Consider the following 25,328-nt stretch of genomic DNA (forward strand, 5'->3'; position numbering starts at 1 on the left):
AAAGGTTGAACAGCTTTTACTGAGTTGGAGAGTAAAATTACAGAGTGATCAAATTGGAGTTGGAGAGGATGTGAGAATTTGTTACAAAGTAGTCACAGACAAAAGAGAGGAGCTCTATTAAGAATAGGTGGCCATGATCAGAACACACCCACGCAGTATAACCACAAAGTATAACCACACTGAATAAAGGTTCAATCATAACCGTATTGAATAAAGTGTCAAATACCTGTGGTCACTTAAAAGTATCAAGTAGATAGAAGGTTCAAAACTATATTCTAAAGCAATCAATTAAACCTGGCTAACTGATGAACCCTATTCCTTCATCTTCTAGAAGTCTGTAAGTTTTAAATTGTGTTTGTTTAAATATGCCATTACTTCTTCTTCATTCTTAGGTGGTCAGAGAATTTAGCTGGTTGAAATGTATCTGGTAATAGAGTTCTAGATTGAAAATTATTTACCCACACCATTATTACGATACTATTTTATTATCTTCTGACATTCACAGTGAATGGGAAATTTGCCACTTGTTGAATTGACATTTCTTGGCTGGGAATCTGTTTTTTATTTATTTTCTTTGTATTTAATGCTTTGCAATTTTATTAAAATGTGCCATATTGAATGTGTTTTATTTTTCTGCTACAGGATTAGAATAATTCTTAAGTCCTTTTTCAGATTTTGAAAATTCTTGGCCATTATCTTAACTTCAGTTCTCTATGTTACCCTTTTGAAAATACTATTAGCTACATGCTACAAGATTTCATTCTAGCTACCAAAACTTTTGGGCATTTTGTTACATTTTGTATTTTTAAAAATTACTTGGTTATATAATTCATAAATTCTCTCTCATATTTTCTTTTTTTGATATCTAATCCATTTATTGTTTTATTTTAATAATTATGTATTTTTACTTCTAGATCCTTTCCAAATCCATATGTTTAAAATTAGTTTTTAGACTGTTCGATCATTTGCCTGTTCTCAGGTTATTAACCCTTTCATCTGATATATATTTTGACTCCTACTCATAGGGTTTGTGCTGACTATACAATTTTAATTTTTTATAATGATTTCATCTTGTATGTGTGTGTGTTTTAAATGGTGAGACAACTATGGCCTGAATTTAACAAAACCCTTTAACGAGTCATTTTTTGATTGTAGAATTTAAGACAAAACTGATGAGCAAACTCAGAAAGGATAGGAGTTAAATACATCTCTTTATGATTCAAATCCTAGGAAATAACAATAATATGAAGCTAGCATAAGTCACATGGCCACTCCTAAGCCAGAAGGACATAAAGTTCAATAGGTATTCCAATTAGGACTAAATGACAACTTGAAAAGGGGAGTATGATAACCAAAAATTATCTTTAAAAAACAAAACAAGATCTTTATATTGCTTATCAAGCATAGTTTAAGTAATACTGTCGTTGTTAACTATGATTTAAAAAAAGAAAATTATAAAATTTATCCTCTTAGTTCATAGTAGGCAAGAGATTAACTATAAATTATATTCTTTAAAAAATGAATTTTGTCTACGGAAAACAAATATCTATTAACATGCAATAATGTTTCACATGTTAGTACTATAATTAGAGATGATGATGTCTTGATAAGAATCAAGAATTGTTCAGAGAAATGGGCAGATACAAAAAGCATACCCTAGGTATAAGGTAGAGGAAAACACCATTTGGGGAGGGGTGATTATAGTGATATAGTTCATATCTCAGGAACAGTGACTTACCTAAGTTATCTAGGTGTCAAACTTGAATGATATCCAGGAGGGATGGATGACTATTTAACTTATAAGACCTGAAAGAAAAAGCAGTTTAATGTCATATCTGTGTACGTGTGCATGTGTGGTGTCTATGAAAATGAAAGCAGCAGAGATAGAGAAACAGACAGAAAGGAAGAAATTAGTAAGTATGTGCATACATTTTGATGGGGAGGGGGAACTGGTGCCTTGACCACAGAATGAACATTTATATTTGGGTCTTTTAATATTGAAGTTAATATTCATAAGAAATCTAGCAGGCATTCCAGAATGAACGTCTAGAACTGTGTTGTCCAATCCAGTATCCACTAGCTACAAATAGCTATTTAAATTTAAATTTTGGGGGCACCTAGGTGGCTCAGTCAGTTAAGAGTTCCACCTGATTTTGGCTCAGGTCATGATTTCACAGTTTTTGAGTTTGAGCCCCATGTTGGGCTCTGTGCTGATACCACAAAGCCTCCTTGGGATCCTCTCTCTCCCTTTTTCTCTGCCTCTTCCCTGCTTGTGCTCTTTCTCTTTCTCAAAATAATTAAATAAACTTTAAAAAAGAAAAATAAATAAATTTAAAATTTGGTTTCTCAGTTGCACTAGCCACATCAAAAGGGCTCAATGGCCCCATGCATCTAGTGACTACTGTTTGGACAGTGTAGATAGAGAACATTTCCATCACTGTAGAAAGTTCTACTGGATTAGAGATAGAATTTAGGAGAAGAGATTTAGAATGGGGCATCATTGACGAAGATGTATTGGGAACATTGCAAGAGAGATGAACAAACAGAATAGAGCAAAAGAAAAGAAAGTAAAGAAAAAATCTTATGGAATGCCTTATTTTATATGAGATATAAAACAATGTGTAAAATTGTTAAAAAGCAATTCATATGTCGCTAAAATGAGCAAATAAGAGGACTCTAGATGCTGGCGAGGATGTGTAGAAATGGGCACCCTCCTACACTGTTGGTGGGAATGTAAACTGGTGCAGCCCCTCTGGAAAACTGTGGAGGTTCCTCAAAAAATTAACAATAGAACTCCCCTATGACCCAGCAATAGCACTTCTAGGAATTTACCCAAGGGATACAGGAGTGCTGATGCATAGGAGCACATGTACCCCAATGTTCATTGCAGCACTCTCAACAATAGCCAAAATATGGAAAGAGCCTAAGTGTCCATCAACTGACAAGTGGATCAAGAAGCTGTGGTTTATCTATACAATGGAATACTACCTGGCAACGAGAAAGAATGAAATCTGGCCATGTGTAGCAACATGGATGGAACTTAAGAGTGTTATGCTGAGTGAAATAAGGCAGAGAAGGACAGTTGCCATATGTTTGCATGTATAGGAAGATTAGGAGGAACTTAACGGAGGACCGTGGGAGAGAAGAAGGGGGAAATAGTTGGGGAGAGGGAGGGAGGCAAACCATGAGAGACTCTTGAATGCCGAGAACAAACTGAGGACTGATGGGGGTGGGGGGNATATGGAAACCAACTTGACAATAAACTATTTTTTTAAAAAGCAATTCATATATTCAGTGTTTCTATTACCTATGGATAAAGGTTGCTAGGGGTGGGGGAGGGAGAATCAAATATCACTATCAATTTAGATCCAATGAAAATAGACATGATACAGCAAAAATTGAATCAAATTGCTCTTCTTAGAAGTCTAATTTTGAAAAGTTTAAATTCTGTACTTTCATTAAGGATGTCCAGGATAAACTCTGAACTTTCTTTTGATTGGAAAAAAAAATCCTAAAATTTAACACGGAAGAGGGGTCTGTCTGTGCTTTTAGAGTCTTCTTCTTTGTATATCCTTCTCTGCAGTGTCACTAGAGATTTGAAGCAAAATCTTCTCTGGATTTGGTATTAATCCAGTGATTAAGAGACCATGTGTAAGAGGCTGGGAGGCAACAAAATTGCTTTTCATTTTTCAGTGACATGATTCTTAGATTTTACAACATTTTTACTGGGTGGCTGTAAAAATACCAATATGGATTTCAAAAATCTATTTTAAAAATATTCTTTATAATTTACTAATACATTTTAGAAAATCTTATATACTTCATCAAATGATATTTTTTGCTTTATTAACATGTGTAAATAGGACCAAAATATGTGTATATGTGTGTATGTGTGTTGCTTTAATTAGGAAATGAATTTGTATTGATAAAACATATTTTTAATATTGATACTCAGAAAAGATTAGAATCAGAATAAAAATTAAAATAGGTGTTATTTCTTTTGCAAAGATGAGCAATAGCTATGCCCTCAATAGTATTTTTTTAATTTTTCCCTCTATGCCCTCCATCAGCTACAGGCACACAAAATGGTTTCTGCTATATTTTTGATTGCCTAATTGTTATTTAAGCCTTTTCTTTGTTTATTTGCATTGAATTCTTTTAATGCTGATACTAGTGTTTTTTTTTTTTTAAGAGAATGAATACTGAAACTGTGGACCTTCTTAACCTCCTGTATTAAGTTCATGCCTTGACCTTCTTAGATGAAGCACTTTCCATTTGGTAGCTGAAGCTGCTTAAATTCTGCACCAGATGTGGTAAGGTTATTGCTTTCAGCCCCATCTATATATAGATTAGCTGACATATTCATGCTTCATGAACTGTCATATTCCCTTAAGACAGACTGTCTCAAAGTATGTGTTCACATGTTCTATGTGGCCTAATGATCCAGTTATCTCAATTCACCATTAAAGTCTTGAGCTAAAATACAGAGAATATAGAATACTTTTCCAACTATTAATCCACTTTTGTATAGAATTAGAACTCTGTTTTAAATGAACAAAGAATATACTTCAAATAGTCCTCATGATTAGAACAAAAATTAAGATATAAAATACCTTAAAAATAATTTTTTGAAATGATCTTTATATTTTCTTATTCTAACTGATTTTTTTTTCATGTGTAATTAAAGCAAATTCACCATTTTTTGATGGGGGGAGGCTTGTTGGTGATAACCAATGGTTCTGGAATCATAGCCTTTAATTTCTGGCATGAGAGATATTTAGACTTCTCCTAATGGCAACAGTTGTAAAATAGACCACAGTTATATGATACATGTTCTCAAGAAACATGAATTTCCCTGAGTACCTTTTTCCATTACAGGAGACTTTCATGAACTCTTGACAACTTCTCTTAAAATTACTTTGTTGACTCTTAAAGCAAGGCTTATCATTACTCCTAATTATTTTCAAAAATGAAGCTTACTTAATGCAATGCTTCAACAAATTTTCATAGCTAGTGTTTGACATAACCTGCACTTTTAAAAAGGAATCATGGCTGTTTTCAGAAACATTAGCTTTTGAATTTATTTTAACCAAACTTTAAATGGAAATAATATTAATTTCCACAATGCTCAAAGTGAGCACAAGAGTGATAAGGAAATTCTATTGCAGATGTTTAGGAAAAGGGCATTTCTTGCTAGCAGAAATATTAAGTACTTTGCCAACTGGTCGGTTAACAAAATAGCAAAGAATTCAAATTCCTCAAAAACTGTTCCTGAAAATATTCCCTTCTAACCAATAAAAATGATATGCCTTATTTCCTTTCCCTAAATATTCATATTTGCCATTAATAATTTGGATTTCTAATTTTTCCAAACAGTGTGTACCATTTATTAAGTGACCTTAAACATCCTTATCAGGAAAAAGGGGGATCATTATACCCAACCTGCCGAACTATAGTTGAGAGGATTACAAGTGACAAGATTATAAGCTGCTTAACAAAATCATCTGAGGATATGAAAAGGCACATAATAAATATCATCTTATTGTTCTCACCATTAACATTTCTATTTCAGGACAGATATAAAGTTACACATAAGTTTAATAGGAAACATGAAAAAGCTGCAACCTAATCCCTCATGTGAGCTCACTGAAGTTCGAAGTTGTCTCTTGGTCATCAAATAGACTGTAGACTCTGATGGCAGGAGTAGTGGTTTACTGGTTTTATAGTCAGGAACCACCACCTAGCACAGAGCCTTACACAGGTAAAAGGGAATAAAATATGGCATCAGAATAAATCAAAGTGAGCTCTCATGCTCAAAATGCTTTTGGTTAGTAGTTTATATATTTACAATTGCAATAACAAGCCAAGCTATGGATGAACACAGGAATTAAGGGTGTCTCTTCCTCCAGAATAATTGTCTGAAATTTCTCTCTCTAGTTTCATCGTCTTCCTAAAGCCCCAGGAGTGCTGTCTAAGACAAGTATTGTGCAAAAGCTTTAGAACATGGGAAGTTAAGTATGGCTCAGGTGCCTCTACTCTCCAGCAGAACTCTTCGCTGAACTGGTCAGTCTTCACAACCGTTCTAACCTCAGCAGTTCAAGGACTCGCTAGTGATTGTTTGCATCTGTCTCATGTCCTAAAGGATCAAATTTGAGTTGTGTTCCATGTATCTCCAAACTATGAACTCTGAGGGAACTAGAAGCTATATAATTAAATATCAAAGCACATATCATTATATACTGAAAAGACAACCTGTTCACGTATCAAGACACCTAAATTTCTGCACCATTTTCATCCTCTTTAAGATGAAGACAAATTCTACCCTTAGTTTCCTTCCAGCTCTAATATCTATGATTCCTCAGCTGAATTCCTGAAACACACCTTCATTTGAAGTGCCTGCTTAACTCGGAATGCATATATTATCCAGAGCAGCCATTGTAAGGCGTTGACCATGGAATAGGAAGAACTGAAGTTGTTCTTGGGTCAAATTTGAGCTAAATAACCCTGCTGATATTTGCTTACCTTTAGAGTTTATTGTATTAGTTAAGTATCTCTAGAGAAACTGAACTATCATATATATATAGTATATCCAATATCTCTCTATATAAATATATAGAGATATAAGATATACATTATAGGATATATAGATATGTGTGTATATACATACATTTATTATGAGATAATCAGTTTCCATCGTTACAAACTTTGAGAATCCCCATGGTCTGCCATCTGTAAGCTAGAGACGCAAGAGAACCATTGCTATAATTTCAGTCCTAATGCAAAGACTTGAGAACCAAGGGAGCAGGTAATGTAGATTCCAGTCCAAGGGAAGGAGAAGATGATGTCCTAGCTCAAGTATGTAGGCAGGAAAAGAGTGAATCCTCCTTTTCTCCATTTTTTTTCTTTTTAAAACCTCAGTGGATTGCATGATACCCACCTACATTGAGGAGGGCAATCTATGTTACTGAATCTACCAGTGCCAGTGCTGATCTCACTTGGAAACACACAGAAATAATGTTTAATTGGAGCATCCAATGGCCAATGAAGCTGACACATAAAATTAACCTTCACGCTTATTAAGAATCCATACTCCTGAATATTGGAACATGTTTCATTGGGAGCTGCTTTCAGGAACACAAAGGAAATTAGTGGAAATTGGACCAGATAACAAATATGTTTTCTCAATATCCTCTAATGAGGAATTAAATCAGTTAGTACATAGTTCATAATCACTTAACACTTTATGAGTTTCTGTGAGCTACAAAATCTGCACAAGACACTTCCCCTGCCTATGTAGAGACCAGATAATATGGAAACATGAAACATAGGTGCATAAAATATCCAGTGGAAAGAGCTAGAACAAGGGATAATCTTTTATCCCTATATTCTTGATTATCCTATCTATTGAAAACAAATAGAGAGAAGATTGCATAGGTCTTATTGAAAATTTCCTAGGATCTAAAATATCAGACAGAATGTATTCTTACTGAACTCATTCCATGATTGATAGTAGTAACTATTTCATGTATAAAATTCAGGAAATATTATTTGTATTGTCCTCCTAGGCATGGAAAAATTTATCAGTTTGTTGTTGGTGAATAGGAGTTAATCTTTATGTTAATTTCCATGAATTCAGTTGATGGTAATATCTTCAGAAGTTAGCGAAAAAGCAGGGGACAGGAAGATGCTACATGAAGAGATACCAGAAAAATATTTTGTCAACGGGGCCTATTTTTACTTCCTTTGTAACTTGTAAAATTGTCTTAGGGTAAGTTTCTAAATATTTTGCTACCCTATGTATACTCTAGATAAAAACATTTGTCACTTCCCTGAGACTTTGTGATCATTGCCTTCTTGACAGTTAAACAGCTGTAATTCTTCCTAATCTCCTATTTAAAAAGAAATCAGAAATTTCTTTTATATCTTTTGCGGTATTGGTTTTTCACATACGAGAAGCAAAATGAGAATGAATTTCTTTCACCTGCTTATATGACCTTCTAGTCTGCAAGTTCAAATAAAGCTGACTCTGCAAATAACAGAATATTCAAGACAATAGTGCAATACTCCTTAACATCTTCAAAAGAGAGGAATCCCTTTTAATTTGCAGACCATTTATTTCATTTCTCAAACGTGCCTTGAGTACATTTTCATTGCCAGACATAGAGGCAGGCAATGAAACTACAGATTTGAATAAGGCAGAGTATGGCCTCATACCCAAGGGTTTTGCATTTTATCCTATGGTCTATGAGCAGTTCATTGAAAGGGCTCTTTATGAAATGGTAAAATGAATTTAGATAACTTAGATAGAAGTCTAAATACTAAATTGGAATTTGGGTTGGGACCAGTGTTAAAGGCTGATTGTCAAGGCAGCAGAATAATAGTCTAGGGAAAAATTAAGTAGGACCGAACAAAGGCAGTGGGCTTGGAGATTAAGAGTTATTAAATTTGAGACATATTTCAGAGTTGGATCCACTGGAATTTGGTGACTTCTTGAATGTAGAGATATTGACTATGAGTTTATAAAACTCTGCCTAGGTTTTAAAGAGTAAACAGATAAAATATATTCAAGAACAATAGACCAATTAATTAAGATCATATGGAAAACAAGTTAGGCTTGTGGCAACTGGATGGCTCAGCCGGTTAAGTGTCTGACTTTGGCTCTGGTCATGATCTCATGGTTTGTGGTTTTGATCCCCGTGTCGGGCTCTGTACTGGTAGCTCAGAGCCTGAAGTCTGCTTCAGATTCTGTGTCTCCTCTCTCTGCCCCTACCCTGGTCATACTCTGTCTCTCTCAAAAATAAGAAAACATTAAAAAATAAGAAAAAAAAAAAAGAATTTAAAAAACGAAAACAAGTTAGGCTTCTATTTCAGTTAGGGATAGCAGTTTAAAGTTTTATCTCCAAGAACCTACTAACAGGCTGCTGAAATCTCTACTATTCTTACCATCTCAGTGAATATTGAGGAGACATTTATATATTGGGGTAAAGTTATTTTTATGAGATGCATAACATGCAGAGATTAGGGTATCAGCAATAATTACCACTAGCTATAGACAAAAAATGAACTGGATACAAAGGTAGAACCCAGAATATGAAGTGCACTATGGAAATACTGGGGTGGAAGGGACACATGAGGGTTGGAAATGTCTGCTAAAACATCTGACGAGACTAAATTTTAACAGGACTGTTCTGAATTTAACTACCTCCTTAAGAAGTTAGCACTAGATGTGGATTTTGACAGCAAATAAACTAGAGTATATTTTTAAAAATCATTAAGCTTTCAACTAATTTTGGTGGTAGACACTTCTTTGAAAACTAGTGCTATCTATTTGTATGTGTTGGTGGGGAGGCTTCTCCATGGCCATTTTTTTCTCTGTGCTCAATACATGTTTACTGTTATTATTCACTGAGGTAATATTAATAAAAACCAGCTGTCAGGTGATGGGTTTATCCGATGGTTTTGCTGACATGGATTTAAAAGGGGATTGATTTTGTGGGATGGACTGGATAAATAGCTTTCATCCTCCCCCTCTCCCACATTTTAATGTGTTCTCAGATCAACTGTAGAAAGGAAATATGAGCTCCTTCACAAGAATTTTAACTTGGATAAATAACAGTGGTTAATAAATAAAAATCAACTGACATTTATTACAGAGCCCCACTCTTATTTATGATTTTTGGCTTTAGTTCAAAAAACACATGACTCACTCCTCCTGGGAAGATGCTGTCTTCTCTAAACTGCAGCTCTTATCTTTCTTTACCTGGTGTGGGAGGAATTTTCTGTGCTTCAATTCATTGCAAAATGTGCATCTCTCTCCCATTAACATCTGTTTGAGGCTTTCCTTGCCCTGCTGCTTATCAGAGCTGCCTGGTGTATTTCCAAGATGAAGAATTGTGGTTTCCTCTTTCCGTTTACTACAGATCATGCATTTAGGTAACGACACCTTTAGGGTGCCAAGAGTCCTAGAAATTTTGTCTTTAAAAAGTTTTAAATGTTCGATTCAGCAGAATATGATATACAGCAGGACTTCTCAAGATGGAAAATAATCACAGTTAAAGGTCCAATCCTCTTGTTCTATACGATGAAGCTTATGTACATTTTTGTACTTTCCGTCTACTTTGGTGAATTGATTATACTGATAGTTCTTGTTAATGGCCTCCATTCATCTAACATTTACCTTGCAATTCCTAATTGTCTCTGATTGGATTCAGAACACACTACCCTTAAAAATGGCATCTTGGCATCTTAATTATTCAAAATGAAGAAGAGAAATGACAGGTGCTAAATGGACTCTGACTTCACCCTTCTTCCCTGAAGCAGGACCATACTTACCTCTGAAGATGGAGGGATACTGACAGGAATCTGTATGAATAGGACTTGCTAAGTTTCCTCCAGTTTATTACCTTTTTGTTGATTTTCCTATGACTTTCCACTTTTCATCAAACTTAGTATAAAAATACTCAAGTTTCATCAGGTATTCATCTCCTCGTGAAGTCTCCTGTGTTGCATAAAACTTTAAATAAATCTGTATGTCAGTCCTGTTAACAGGGCCCCAGCCAGAGAACCTAGGAGAGTAATGGGAAAAATGATTATTTCCTCCACTAGGCCTTGTACTTGGAATCTGGAAGAGCTATTACTTTAACCAATGGGTTGAACAGAAAAGATTGAACATTTCTGACATGGGGCGTCAAAAGGGCTCGCACATTTTCATTCTCTCTATTCAACCCTTGTATCTGACATGATGAAATCCTTGGTCTAAAGTGTTGGAGGATGGGCCACATAGGGTACAGATGGAAAATCTATGCCAAGAACAGCCTTAATTGATCTGCAAGTTTCTCTCAGACAAATGAACAAGTTTAGCCAAGCTAAACTAAGTTTGGACCATATCAGTAGCCCCACCCAGCTAACTCATTGACTAAGAAACAAAATTAACAAAATTATCATCCTATGCCATTGAGGTTTTCTGAGAGTGTTATACAACATTATCGTGCAAAAGACAGATAATGAAGAGACTTAAGTCCAATGAGATTGTAGACCTTAAGAAAATTTGCAGTATATTTTGTTTTGCCTTATGCTATTATTATTAATAATATTATCACTAAAACCTAAAACTTCATCCTTCCTCTATTTTGTGTTTCTTTAAAAGTCTTAAAGTAAATATGGGGGTGGGGGTATGGAGAACCCAACATATAATTATAGTACCTTTTGCGACTTGGGAGTCTCTTCTCCCAGAGGAAAGCCCCAGCCTTTATTGAAGCATTTGCTTTCTGGTCTCCAGGGCTTTAATGTCACTGCAAACACCTGCTTTCCCTATTTTCTTTTTAAAATATTTATTCTGATACTTTATTTTGGAGCCATCAATTTTTAAAGAAATTACTACTAGCTAAATTTAGCCCAGAAGAGTCCAGAAACACTTTCTAAACTTTCTCATTTATTCTACATTATGTATACACAGAAAGCCCCATATATCACTACATCTGTAATTTATGTGTGCAAAAGTAAACACTAGACATATTTAAAAATTTGAATTTATGTTACCTTCATTATATCACTTTTAAGCCAATGCGTTTGAGAGATATGTCATACTTTGAGTCAATAATATTTTACTGAAGAATCATATGCGAGAAACTATGTCCTTGAGGTAATTAAAATATTAAGTGCAGGTGTATATTTTTCTTTTCTTTTTTCTTTTATTTATTTAATTTTTTAGAGAGAGAGAGAGTGTGTGTGTGTGTGTGTGAGTGAGTGTGTGAGAGGCAGAGAGAGAAGGAGAGATAAAATCTTAAACCAGTTCCATGCCCAGCATGGAACCCAACATAGGGCTTAGTCTCACAACCATGAGATCATGACCTGACCCTAAATCAAGAGTCAAACACTTAACAGACTGAGCTACCCAAGGGTCCCTATATTTTTTCTTTCAGAAAAAGGAAATGATTCTGAAATACTTTCTTTAAAAAAAAGATTTTATTTTTTTGAAGTAATCTCCACACCCAATGTGGAACTCAAATGCACAACCTCAAGAATGATTCTGAAATACTTTCTTTAAAAAAAAGATTTTATTTTTTTGAAGTAATCTCCACACCCAATGTGGAACTCAAATGCACAACCTCAAGATCAAGAGTTCCACCCTCCACCAACTAAGCCAGCCAGGCACCCCTGAAATACTTTTTTTCTGATGATATATTTATTGTGAAGTGTTTTGTGAATGGAATACCACTTGTAAATGGAATAATAGAACTTCTACTCCTTTCAGTCTTGGAGCAGTGGATGTTCTTCTACCTGGATTGCTATCCACCACATAAAACACTTGAGAGAATCACTTTAGTAAAAGTTTTATTCGACTAAGCATCATTGGGCTTAAGTTTGGGTTACAGGAATACCATTACTAATGAAATCTTGGTGATTACACTCTCCTGTCCCTGTCCCACAAAGGAGAAAGTTAAAACAACAGATCTTAGGGGCACCTGGGTGGCTCAGTTGGTTAAGTGTCTGACTTTGGCTCAGGTCATGATCTCACAGTTCGTGGGTTCGAGCCCCGCATCAGGCTCTGTGCTGACAGCTAGCTCAGAGTTTGGAGCCTGTTTCGGATTCTGTATCTCCTTCTCTCTTTGACCCTCCCCTCACGCTGTCTGTCTCTCTCAGAAATAAATAAAACATAAAAAAAAAATTAAAAAACAAAAAACAAAAAACAGATCTTATTATGTTTGTAACCAGTTTTTCATCCATAGCTTAAATTTATTTTTCACCTTAGGGTGTGTGCCAATGCCCATCTGATAATTGCTGCACAATAAAAAAAGAAATAGAAACCCATAAAATCACTATTATTCAATGTAAATATAATATACTGTGTATTGAGGAAAAACTTACAACAGATAACTAGCACAATACACATAATTCCCCAAACTTTAATCATCCAACAGAATCATGTGCTTAACCTGATAATATTTGAACTGGACATACCATGGAAAAGGTTCCAGCAAAGGAATTTCACCTCCATAACTGTAGATATTTATAGCAAAAGATGATTAAGAAACATATAAGCAATTATGTAATAGAGCTTCCCAGGACAGGAAATGACCTTGCAAGAAAGAAATCTTCCTTACTCAGCCTGTTCTTCCATTAACCTACATAAGGCCAATTGAATCACCTCTTTAATAAACTACAGGATAGGGGGAGAAAACTAAGCCTTTAGGACCAACTGAATAACTCTTCTCTATGGCCATGGAATAAAGTTCCCCCTCCATTTTGTAAATATAGCCTTGACCATCTTATATAAAGTTATGGAGACACATTATTTAAGATTTTAAGTAATTGCCCCAACAGTAGATAGAGATCTGTATTATAAAGTAGTGAAATTGGGTAAGGGAGATAAGAGGAAAGGTAATAAGGAGGAAAGAGTTAAGCAGTGGGTTTGTGATCTATGACTCCTGTTATTGGACAGATGCTCCTGAAAATGAAGAAAGAAAGCAGGTAATCCAATCTAATCTACTTGTAAGCTTGCTGAAAATTGACTTTATTAAACAGACCAATGCTATTTGTCAGAAATAAAGCACTAATCTATGGAATGGTTATAGCAGAATGTCCTTGGTTGAGGATTACTTATGGCAAACAATTCTAGAATTTATGGTTTATTAGGCATGGCTTCCTGTAAGAACATGTAAACTGCAGTACTACCTAGGTATAAAAATGGCAATTTTTCATAACTAAATCCTCCCTGAAGTATGAGGTAATTCACACACTCATTTTCTTCATCTATCATTCTGAGCCAAAGAGTGTGAGTCCAATATAGAAAGGGGAAAAAATGGGGAGCCACATTCAATAGTCGGGACCTCTCCCTGTTTAATTCTGTGTCCTTTGATTGCTTATAAATTAGAAAGTATTAGTGAACTTGATCCTGGGTATAATCTAAAATTCACATGGGTTTATTTTTATAATTTTACAAGGAATAAGGTGTTTACCTCCTATTCTATTTTACAGATAGGAAAGTTCTTTCTTCTTGCATAAATCTTCAGAATGTGAGTGTTTCCTTGATTCCTAATGACCCCCATTCTACCACTCAGCTCTCAAGATGCTCCCTTTAAGGGGTTACATTTGTCTCTTCTTGGAGAAATACAATCCATACACTTAGAATCATAATGTAGAAGTTCTTTTGTGTACCCCAGTGTCTTATCTATTCAGGAGGCTGAGACATAAAAGTCATTAATAAATTTTTAAATTAATTAATTATTTAATTAATTTGATAGAAAATGTGTGAGCAGGAAAGAGGGACAGAGGGAAAGAGAGAATCCCAAGCAGGCTCCACACTGAGCATGGCAGGGCTTGATCCTGAGACCCTGGGATCATGACCTGAGCCAAAATTAAGAGCTAGATGCTCAACTAACCTACTATGCCATCCAGGTGCCTCAATGATTTTATCCTGTAGACAGTTTTTTTCTCTGCGGTGAGCATAAATGAGTAATGATCCGTAGCTCTACTGATTCCACTCTGGATGTCATGGAAGGGAGATAAGGAACTTTGAGTATATGTGTGTACTCATTGACATGTAAAAGGAACAAGGGGTTTTCATTCTAGGTTGAGGCTGGATTCCTTTCAACAAATTTGAAATCAAACATAGATTGTTTGATCCTTTAGAAGGATCAATTTCTTTCTAAAGACACTCCTATTTAATATAAGTAATAAATTCATTTATTTTTAACATAACTTCAAAAATTATTTTTTAAACAATATGCTCATCCTCCTCTCCCCGAGGCATGTATTCTTTTCTTTCCTTGGGTTTCATAAAAGATGACCTTTACGTAAACTAAAATGAACAGTTACCAGATCCAAGGTACTCTTCTCCAATCTATACCTTCTATCCTCTACAGAGATAAAAAAGCTGGACTATTTCAGCTCTTTTTGCTCTACTAACTTCCTTTACCTTGGTTAAAGGAAAAAGCTGTTGCCCTACTCATAAAACTGTGATACCAACAGTGGGGTTTTCCACACCAAACAACTCTCCAATTATCTGCAGACATTAATTTGGGGTTCTACAATTGAATTCAGTTTTGGCTATCTACCTGGAGCTAGCACAGACCCCACAGGCTAAGGGCTCAGTTGTACAAGACTGCCCCCTACTTTGGGCACCATTTGCAAGTAGTGGGTCCTCAAATTATTTACACTTCTTTCTGGTTTGGCTATAAATCAAAGATTTCCATGACTCCCATCTCAGGCTTAATAATTTGTTACAATGGCTCACAGAGCTGAGGGAAACATTTATTTACTATTTATTATAAAGAATACAAATGAAGAGATATATAAGGCAAGGTCTGAAAGGATCCTGAGTGTGGGAGCTTCTGTCCCCGTGAAGTTTAGGGTTCACTACCCTCCTGACATGTGAATGTGTTTACCAACCAAGACACTGTCCAGATCCTGCTATTTAGGGGTTTTATGAAGGTCTCATTATGTGGATATGACTGATTAATTCATTGACGGCAGGTGATTAGCTCATCTCCAGGGTCTCTCCTTTCCCAGGAGGACAAGGAGGCGGTACCGAAAGTTCCAACCCTTTAATCACGAGTGGTTACCAGACTCCATCCTGAAGCTAGCTAAAGACCTTTTGAGAGTCACATTATTAACATAAACTCACGTGTGGTGGAAAAGGACTCATAAATAACAAGAGATGCTTTTCTCAGCTTTATCATTCAGGAAATTACTAGGGTTTTAGGGACTCTGTCAGCAACCAAAGACAAAGACCAAATATACATTTCTTATTATATCACAATATCATATTGAACATGTCACTTAATCTTCTGAGACTATTTCCTGATACTTCAGGTGAGACAAAGAATGCCTGCCCTGTCTGCCTCATTGAGCTTGGTGAAGAACAAGCGAGATCACGTACCAAAAACTCCTTGAAAACAATACACTGCTTTGAAGATGTAATGATTATGGCTATATGCTTAAAGTCAGTATCACCTGGAGATTGTCCTATCACTTTATATATACATATGATTAATTATAGTTTCCTATATTGTATTCGATGGAAATCCAAAGCAGTTGCTAGAATTTTCCAACACCTGGGAGCTGACTGCCTCCTGGATCCTTCCTCTGTGACATCAGTCCATTTTTGTACATCACAAGATTTTTGGTCCTTTTCCATTTTTCACAAAGCAAAATAATAAAACAAGTCATACAAAGCACAATGAGTATAGCAGGCTTTAGCAAATATTTGGTTGGCATAAACTCCTAAATAGGGAAATATTTACACTGTGGTAATGAAATCACTTACAATTCAGCACCATTCATCCCTGGTTCTTAAGTGTTTTGAGCATATTATAAAGAGAAAATTCCACTGGCTCTTCCTCCACCTAGTCCTCTATCTCATATTCTTTCTTTTCTTTTCTCATTGCTTTCTTTGATGATCTCTTTTTTTTACCTCCAACATTTTAGAAGCAGAATAAATTGATCTCCTACTCTCATAAAGAATAATTTGTCCATATTTCACAACTAGTTTATCAATATAATTTCCAAATACATTTCCTTCTCAAAAATAATCATTACAGTAGCTGTTAATAAAATATTCATGATTTTGTATATTCAATAATAAGAATTGAAAGCTACAATCTTTCTGACATATTTTCTAATCCTCACAATAACCTTCTAGCTAAGTTATTATCCTCATTTTCCTTTTGAGGACACTGAGTCACAAAGATGTTAAATTCCTTCCCATATTCCAGACAACTAGTAAATGGGAGAGAACATCTCAATACGAACCTGTGTGATTTATATTCTTTGCTTCTAATAATTACACTAAAGATTTGCACAGAATTTATTGATTTTTAAAGGGATTTTAGAATGAAAATACAATTGTGATCACAAACATAAATATAATACAATATTTATGGAGGAAAGGACAATGTATTAGGTTCATGTCAGAAATAGAAGATGTGTACTACGTACTAGAAATATCTCTTCATGTCTCTTTAAACCTAGAAATTTATATTTACCAGTTGCTTTTGATAGAGAACCCAGATATGGGACTTAGTTCTTGTGCTCTATTTGAACCAGCCATATGAGAAGTCCTTCAATCCCATACGTTGCTCACTTCTAAGAAAGATTGTCCAGTTGACTTGTTTATAAGAATATTAAGGATTTTATTTTCAAATTTTCTCAGGTATATTAATAGTTTAAAAAATGACAAATGCAGTTAAAATAAGTTTCTCTTTTATTTTATTTAGAGAAAATTAAGTTATCCTAATCTGATCCTGAAAATTATGGTCTTTAGGTTTAAAAATGCTTAGCAGCTAAACTTCTGTGTTATGTTATATACTTATTAAGAGTTTACATAAAAATTTAAAGGCCAAATAAGCTGAGGTCTTCAGTTGCATAATTGCTTTAAAGTTTAATTTGCTCCATAACTTAACTTTTCCTAATTGATCTAAGCTGCATACTCAACTAAAATAAGCATAAAACTTCCTTTGTATATGTGTGTGCTAGAGTCAATGATCCTGAAGGACAAACACAGATTTTGTCATTTGCTTCATCTGAGAGGAAAAAGATGAATTAAAACATTTTAAAATAAAAACATCCATGTATATTGCCTCTTTTTTGGTCCAGAAAGTTTATAGAAGGCATAAAGCTTTACTCTTAGTTCATCTGAATTTCAAAATTACAGAAATAATGATGCTTAGCAGACAAATCCATAATGACAATTGACTTTTCAACCACCAGCCATACAACACTGTCATTAAACTGGACCCTGGCTTTTATCATTTATGTGGAGAGGCTGGATAATGCATATAGTTAATGGCAGATGGGTTCTCTAAAATGAGTAAAAGTTTACTACTAAGTAATGAGTTTTCAAAGCAGTAAAAATTGGTGTGTGATGAATAACTGCTGAGGTAAGGGCATTCTTCACGATAGGAGCTCAGAGAAGTTGTATATTTTTTAGCTCACAGAAGTCATTTTAGATATTAACAAAGTTAGCCCTGCTCTGAATATTTTTACATGGCCAACATTTGTGATCACAAATTTTCTGCAAAACAACAAACATTGTCTGTATAATAAAGGAAGAACTCACAGAAAAGAAAAAAAAAGCATGCTAAATCTAATGAAATAAATGAATTATAGGACTATTAAAGAGAGAAAACTGTTCAGATCTGTCAGAGATTTATATCATGTTCTATTTCTAGAGTTTGAGAGAAATCAATAAATTTTCACTGGGATATTTATTGACCAAATAAAAAACTTTTTCATCAATAAAAATTGCATAACTTTCATTAGTAGAATTTTTATCACTAAATTTCCAGACAGCTTGTTTGTGTTATAAGCTATAGATTATTTAAATTAATACAGATAATTAGAAGGAAAAGACTAATTTAGATTATCATGGAATAGAAATTAGTTTTTCTTTACAATTGACCTATGTTCTAATTTGTATTTATATATAGATAATAGATAACTAAATGGATATACAAGTTATATAATATGAGAAAAGTTTCTGCTTCATAACATTATTTCAAATATACATATACAAATTATATTTATGTATTGTTAAAATAACCTTCTTTTGTTTTACTGGAAATTTTCAATGTAAACACATTTCTTGAAATTATAAAGATACAAAGATATGAACATAAATAAAATTATATTATTAAAAATTAGGGCTCAGAATAATTAATTTACTCCAAAGATTTTTTTTCCTTTTAGATTACTTTTATTTTTCTTTAATTTTATTTCTTTTTAAGGTTATTTATTTATTTATTTATTTATTTATTTTGAGAGAGAGAGAGATAGAGCAGGAGAGGGGCAGAGAGAGAAGAGAGAGAATCTCAAGCAGGCTTCATGCTATGAGGGTTTAGCTCCAAAGGGACTCAAACTCAGCAACCGCGAGATAATGACCTGAGCCAAAATCAAGAATTGGATGCTCAACTGGCTGAATCACCCAGGTACCCCAATATACTTTAAAACAGTACATTGAGTACAGGTGTTCCTGCTACTGAAAGTAGAGCATTTCTGTGAAACTTTTCATAAACCAAAATGGTGAAAAGGGAAGAGATCCCTTGCATTTTGAAAATCTGTGCTATGTCTCTTCACTTCTGCTGAGGACTTTCATTAATACCTGTTTTTGGTAACCAAAAGAAATCCGAACAGGATTTTTGCTTTTTGAAAAAAGTTGTTATAGTACTAATACAGATTTTTCATAAAAGTAAAGTGGCATAACTTTTAGAAAGGGGAATATCTGCACAATCCTATTTTTATAGAAGATAATATATGTATACACTGTATATGCTCAAGGTAAGTTTGAAATGATATCATCTAGAAAATAATAGTGATCACATATAGGTGGGTGGGATACTTTTTTTATATGCAATGTTTTTAATAAAAAGTATAATTTTGTGATAAATATATTTCATGTTAAAAAACCATTAATGGAAAGAAATGTAAACAGCTTTCCAAAGGATTTAGAAATATGTGAGTTTTTCATTCAAGATCTCTCACTGGCAACCAAAGAAGATGTCAGGACTACAGTTGAAAATAATTCCAAAAAACATGTTGAAATCCTCCTGCAAATTTTTTTTTTTTAGACTTCCCCATTTAGTACATTTAGCCTTCTCCATTTAGGGCAAGGTGGTTTATTATCACCTCAAGGAACAACCATTTTGATTTGCATTTCAAAACCGTACTTGATGGCTTTCTGTTTTGCATTAAGCTTGATAATTTCTTTTAGGTCTTGGGCCAATCGATTTGTGTTAATATGCAGAAACGAATTAAATGCATTGCACAGATGATAGTCATCAGATAATTGTTTGGCTATACCCTTTAGTAACAGGTGAGTCAGAATCAGGGGGAAATGCCTTGCTATCTATTTCAAAATATCAATTGAAAGACATAAGACATTTGATGAAATAAAAGGCAAAGTACCAAACTATATATTGTATGACATCTCGTTAGGCCAGGGCTCAGGGTCAACGGTCAAATTGGCAGTCCGTCTTTTCGATGACTTTCTCCAACATATGGGAGCCAATCTTTCCCCACTGTCACAAGCTGAGCTAAATTTAAAAACAAGTCACAGCTTCTAGATAATGGAGAATTTCGATATCACTAGCAAGTTACCACTTCTCAGATACCCACATGCCATCATGCTTCCTCACTTTAACGCTGTGGTGCCGCCATAATTTGTTCATGCAGAGTTGCCATTGTCTCTGATAATAAATATGGTTTTGTAGATTACTCATTTGGGAGGACAAATAAACTTCATTTAATTACTTACTGTTGCCACTGCACTCCCATTGAACTATAAAATATAGCAAGACTAAAGAGCAAAATGTTGATTGCTTGTGGCCCATCATTTAGACATGCACTTCAACAGGAATTTCTTCTGAGATTTCTTACCAAATTTTTGGGATTTTTTCTTTCTTTCTTAAGCCAATATATTGAAGTGGATTGGTAATCATTGCAAAACTAACCATAGGACCAATGTATTTTTCCCTTTGTGATCACATTTTATACATATGTATAAAATATTTATATAATATTTATATACAATATATAATTATACATATTTTAAGTTTATTTATTTATTTTGAGAGCAAGTATGAGCAGGGGAGGAACAGAGAGACAGACAGAGACAGAGAGAGAGAAAGAGAGAGAGAGAGAGAGAGAGAGAGAGAGAGAATCTCAAGTAGGTTCCACACTGTCAGCATGGGGCTTGATCTCACAAACTGTGAAATCATGACCTGAGCTGAAATCAGGAGTGAGACATTTAAGTGACTGAGCCACCCAGGTGCTCCATAACATATAATACATTATTGTAGGTACTATTATTACATTTCATATATAAAACATATGAAAGATATATATGAAGGAATCATTTGTATTAACTCTTGCTTTTCCATACCATTAATAGGCTAACCTTACATATTAGTTAAGAATTAACCCAATCAATAATACCAGAGAATGCATATAAATGTATATTCTTAATTTAGAAATATTTCCACATAATCATGTAATTTTATCCTCTTGTTTTTGCTGAGAAAGATTAATTGTGTAGTATGAACTAGGCATTGTGCTAGACATTGAGAAAGAAAGATAAAAATATTAAGATGTCTAAATTATAAGAGATCAAAGCCTGAGAGGAAAGGAAATTATTTATAACTTAATTACAATTGACAAAGGCTAGAGTAGAAATGTCAATAGCAGGGCAACTGTGTGGCTCAGTCGGTTGGGTGTCTGACTTCAGCTCAGTCATGATCTCACAGTCTGTGCGTTCGAGCCCCACATTGGGCTCTGTGCTGAACAGCTCAGGATGTGAAGCCTGCTTTGGATTCTGTGTCTCCCTCTCTTTCTGTCCCTCCCCTGCTTGCACTCCATCTCTCTCTCTCAAAAATAAATGGACATTGGAAAACTTAAAAAAAAAAGATATATCAATTACATATCATGTAAGCACATGTGATAGAGCAAATAACTCTGTAGAGTAATGGAGAACTTCATAGGAAAAGTGATATTTAAAATACTAATAAAAGGCTCTACCTTAGAATATACTATTCGTCAGTCTGCATTGCTACAATCATCAACCTAGATACTAGTGTTGACTACGGTCTTAATAGAGCTTCAAGTGGTCCCCCTGCCTCATTCTTAACTCTAGAGTCTTCCTCTCACAGCAAAATGACCCTCTTAAAAAAGTAAGGCATGCATTAGTTTCCCAAATGAGTAAAATAATGCATGTCTCATAGGTGCTTAATATTTGTTGAATGAATGAATGAATCAGTGATTGGGAATTTGCCACTGAGACAATTTAGACAAGGATATACTAGAATGATGGAACCATATGTAACAAATCAGACTTGTAGAAGCTGAAAGCGAAATTTAAAATATTTATGAAAACAACATGACATGAACATTGACTTACCAGTTGGATCAAACCAACATACCAATGAACACCAGCTGAATATCAGCCCAGTTGAGAGAAATTATGTTTTTGGTGATGAGGACAAGTTATTTCAGCTGGAGTTTAAGTAAGTAATAAGGAATAGAGGAAGATGAAATGGGAAAGTAAATTGGGTCCCAAATTTGGAGATCTTTATAGGGAATTCTAAGAGATCCGATTAGGGGTCATTATCCTTCTTTCCAGAAAGCTAGTGGATTTTGACCTTTCATAAAAAGAATTTCTCTATACTTTCACATGTTTAAAATTCTTCTATGAGAAACACAAACTGGGTAAAATCCTTTTCTGTGGCACAGGTGACCATAGTTTCTCTGCTATTATGGTTCAAAATTTTGGATTGACAATAACACAAACCCAACTTGAGCTGGCCTAAGCATCAATAAAAAAAAAAAGAAAGAAGGAAAAACATTTTCCTAGGATGTAAGGGTGCTTCATAGAACTCATGGACAGAGATGCAGCTGGGTCCCAGAAACAATTTGAAATAAACCACCAAGTCTCTCTATGTTTTATATTGCTTCTCACTGCTGGTCTGCTTCATCTTTCACCTTCAGACAAGCTATTTTTCAGAATAAAAGCAGAAAAATAGTGCCACCAAGGTCTCTTAAATCTATATGTCATCTCCTTGAGCAATGAGTCAGAACCCCCAAGTCCAAATTTACATTCCTAGAGAATGTCCCGATTGGCTCAGATGTTAGCTTTCTGACCCTGGACTACCTAGAGATAGCCAGGGGGAAGTAACAGAAGATGGATTGGAATAGATATCCTATTTGGCTGGAAAATTAAATGTGTCTAGGAAGCAAGGTCACATTTTATGAGCCTATAATATGGAAGTTACAATCATAACTCGGGGTACAGCTGAAGGATGAAATGGGTCGACATTGTTATCTGTTATAATTGGACAGTAAACATCTAAGTTTTATCATCAACATCTGGTAAAGTTTCTTGTATTTAGTAAATGCTCAATAAATCTTTACTGTGTTGATTCAGTCTATCATTACTCCTCTGTGAACTGCAGGTGAGGAGAGTACTGGCTGGTATCACAAATCTAGTGGCAGTAATATATTGTAATGCTTTATAATGGAAACTCTTGTCATATTCCCCAGGTTTTAATTCTGCATTTTCTTACTAGATGTGTGATCCTGAGCAAGTACTTCATCTCCCTATGTCTCAGTTTTCTCTGCTGTGAAAAGGTCATTATTAGTACTTTACAGGTCTGCCATAAGTGTTACAGGAGATGAATCATTTAAAACACCTGGAAGGCTTTAAATGTCCAATAAATGGCAACTAGCCTAATTGTCACTGGTTATTTTAGAAAAAAAAAGATAGAAGGGAAGCCAACAGAATTTTAGTTTCTGCTTAAATTGTTTTGGCTCTTATAATGTCTTAATAAAAAGTTTGCTTTTATGAAACAAAATGAATATAGATAATTTTGAATGTGCCAAGTTGTATTTTTTTAATTAACTTCAAAATCTTGGGCCTCAAATTACTGTTTAATTGTTTAAAAGATCTACTATCTAGGAAAGTATAATTTGAATTTATAAATGGAGATACTTGAAAATAGTCAGGTACTAATACTTTGGTGAGGGGAATAAGATCTCTGACCACATTTTATTTTCAGTGCTGCCAGGATTTTTCTGTGGCTATTTTTTAGTTGTGTTTTGTTTTGTTTCATCTTTACACAAATGTCTGTTTGGGGACAGTTTATGCTGGGGTGCACTACATCTTTCCAGAACTCATTTCCAACTCCTTGCACTTCTTAGTTGAGAATACTCAGAAAGATCAATAGGAGAAACTAACTTTTACAAGGAAGAGGTTTTTATGATTCATATCTCACTTTTCTTTTAGAAGAGGCTATTCTAAAAAGCTATTTTGGGATTTCTATTCTCAGTGCATCGTGATGAAGTAAACTTCAGGAAAGTTACAAAACCACCTTTTTCAGGATCAGTAACTCAAAGGGTGCTTCAGCCTCTCAGTGACAGAAATGATACCCAAATCCTATAATGCAAAAACATTATTACTTTTGTGCCCCGTCTGATTAGTTGATGACATTCTGAACTTCTATATTTAAATTTTTCTGCATAAAATGTGTTGGAAACTGTTCAGTCCTACAGTCACTGACATTTGGTCTGGTGGACATTGGACATGTATCTGACTAATTAATCTATCAAATGCAGTGTGTAACACTGTGTTACATATGAGTGGGCAATTACAGGCTTTGGGTCATTAGGAACGGACAGTTTAAATGAGCACCGTGCTTAACAAACCCTAGGCTCTGAATGAGGATTCAGATAAATTTCAAATATTTTAATTGAGACCTGAATAGTTTCTAACATTAAAAGGAAACCCTGGGTTCCAGGTGGGGTCCTGCAAAGACTAATTGATTTGTAAAAGTGATGGCACTTTCTGACAACTTGCATGGACTATCTCACTATCCGTATTTAGAAGAATTTGTCAGAAACATAATCAGTGGAAGATATTTCAAAAAGGAAGGATCTTTAAAATTCATGCTTAGAAAATTATTGGAAAGATGGGAAAGTATACAGCTAGGTTTTAAATTTGCTGCTAGCTTGCAGGGAATCAGAAAACTGTGGACATTTTGGACCAGCTCTACTGTCTATGGACCTGAAGAAGTTGATTCCCAGAAAACATGCCCCCAAAATGCTGCAGAATCTCATGTCTTCCAGAGTTTGTGTCGCCCCTGAAGAATGACTCCTGCCTCTCTTACTCTTTTCATATCTCACCTGAGTCTTTTCATTACCAAGCATAAGGAGGGATCTTTCCAGTAAGTGTAAAAATGTAGTTTTCAGCTCTCCAGTCCTTGCAGTGCAGAGGACTGCAGAGAAGGCATTGGACATGATGCTGAGATGTCAAAAAATACCTAACCACAGTTGAGTTCAATTTCCTTTTATATTCATAAAGAATTTCTGACAAAGTTGTAATGAACATTGAATAGATACCATTGTGAAGACTGTATCTAGGAGAAATGATTATTATCTTAACTTGTTTCTCTTTTCCCTCTGTTTAACGTGGCCTTGGTTATTTGTGTCATTTTTGTGAAGATAAAACCACTGGTTTTAAGTTCATTATTTATATGGTCCATATTTCATCTTTCTGGATTTCTATATGTTCATCTTTGGAATGCAAAAAAAATAATGTTAATTTCATTAAAATGTGATGAGGATTAATCATGTCAATTTCTAAGAGATAGCACATTGTGGAGGAGGAATAATTTTCCAATTGATTTTACAAATACTCGGGTGCGATTTCCTCCATTTATATGTAAGAAATGTACAATGTAGAAATTCAGAACACAAAATCAAAAACTGGTATGTGAAGCATTTCTGATTTTAATGTCTCTTATTTGAATGAGAAACCATTAAGAGAATGAATAGAAAAGTAGCGT

General features: G+C 34.6%; 1 long non-coding RNA gene across 3 annotated transcripts in view; it reads right to left on the reverse strand.

The window, feature by feature from the left end:
* The window catches only part of LOC144227267 (uncharacterized), a 53,249-nt gene that overhangs the window by 5,500 nt on the left and 22,421 nt on the right, over nt 1-25,328 (reverse strand). For all 3 annotated transcript variants that reach the window (XR_013333889.1, XR_013333888.1, XR_013333887.1), the window contains 2 exons: nt 10,404-10,565; nt 1,739-1,806 (listed from right to left, as the gene is read on the reverse strand). This is a non-coding gene — a long non-coding RNA (uncharacterized LOC144227267). The remainder of the gene's footprint in view (nt 1-1,738; nt 1,807-10,403; nt 10,566-25,328) is intronic.

This window comes from Crocuta crocuta, unplaced genomic scaffold (genome assembly GCF_008692635.1).
Source record: "Crocuta crocuta isolate KB4526 unplaced genomic scaffold, BGI_CrCroc_1.0 scaffold223, whole genome shotgun sequence".
NCBI classification, from domain to species: domain Eukaryota; kingdom Metazoa; phylum Chordata; class Mammalia; order Carnivora; family Hyaenidae; genus Crocuta; species Crocuta crocuta.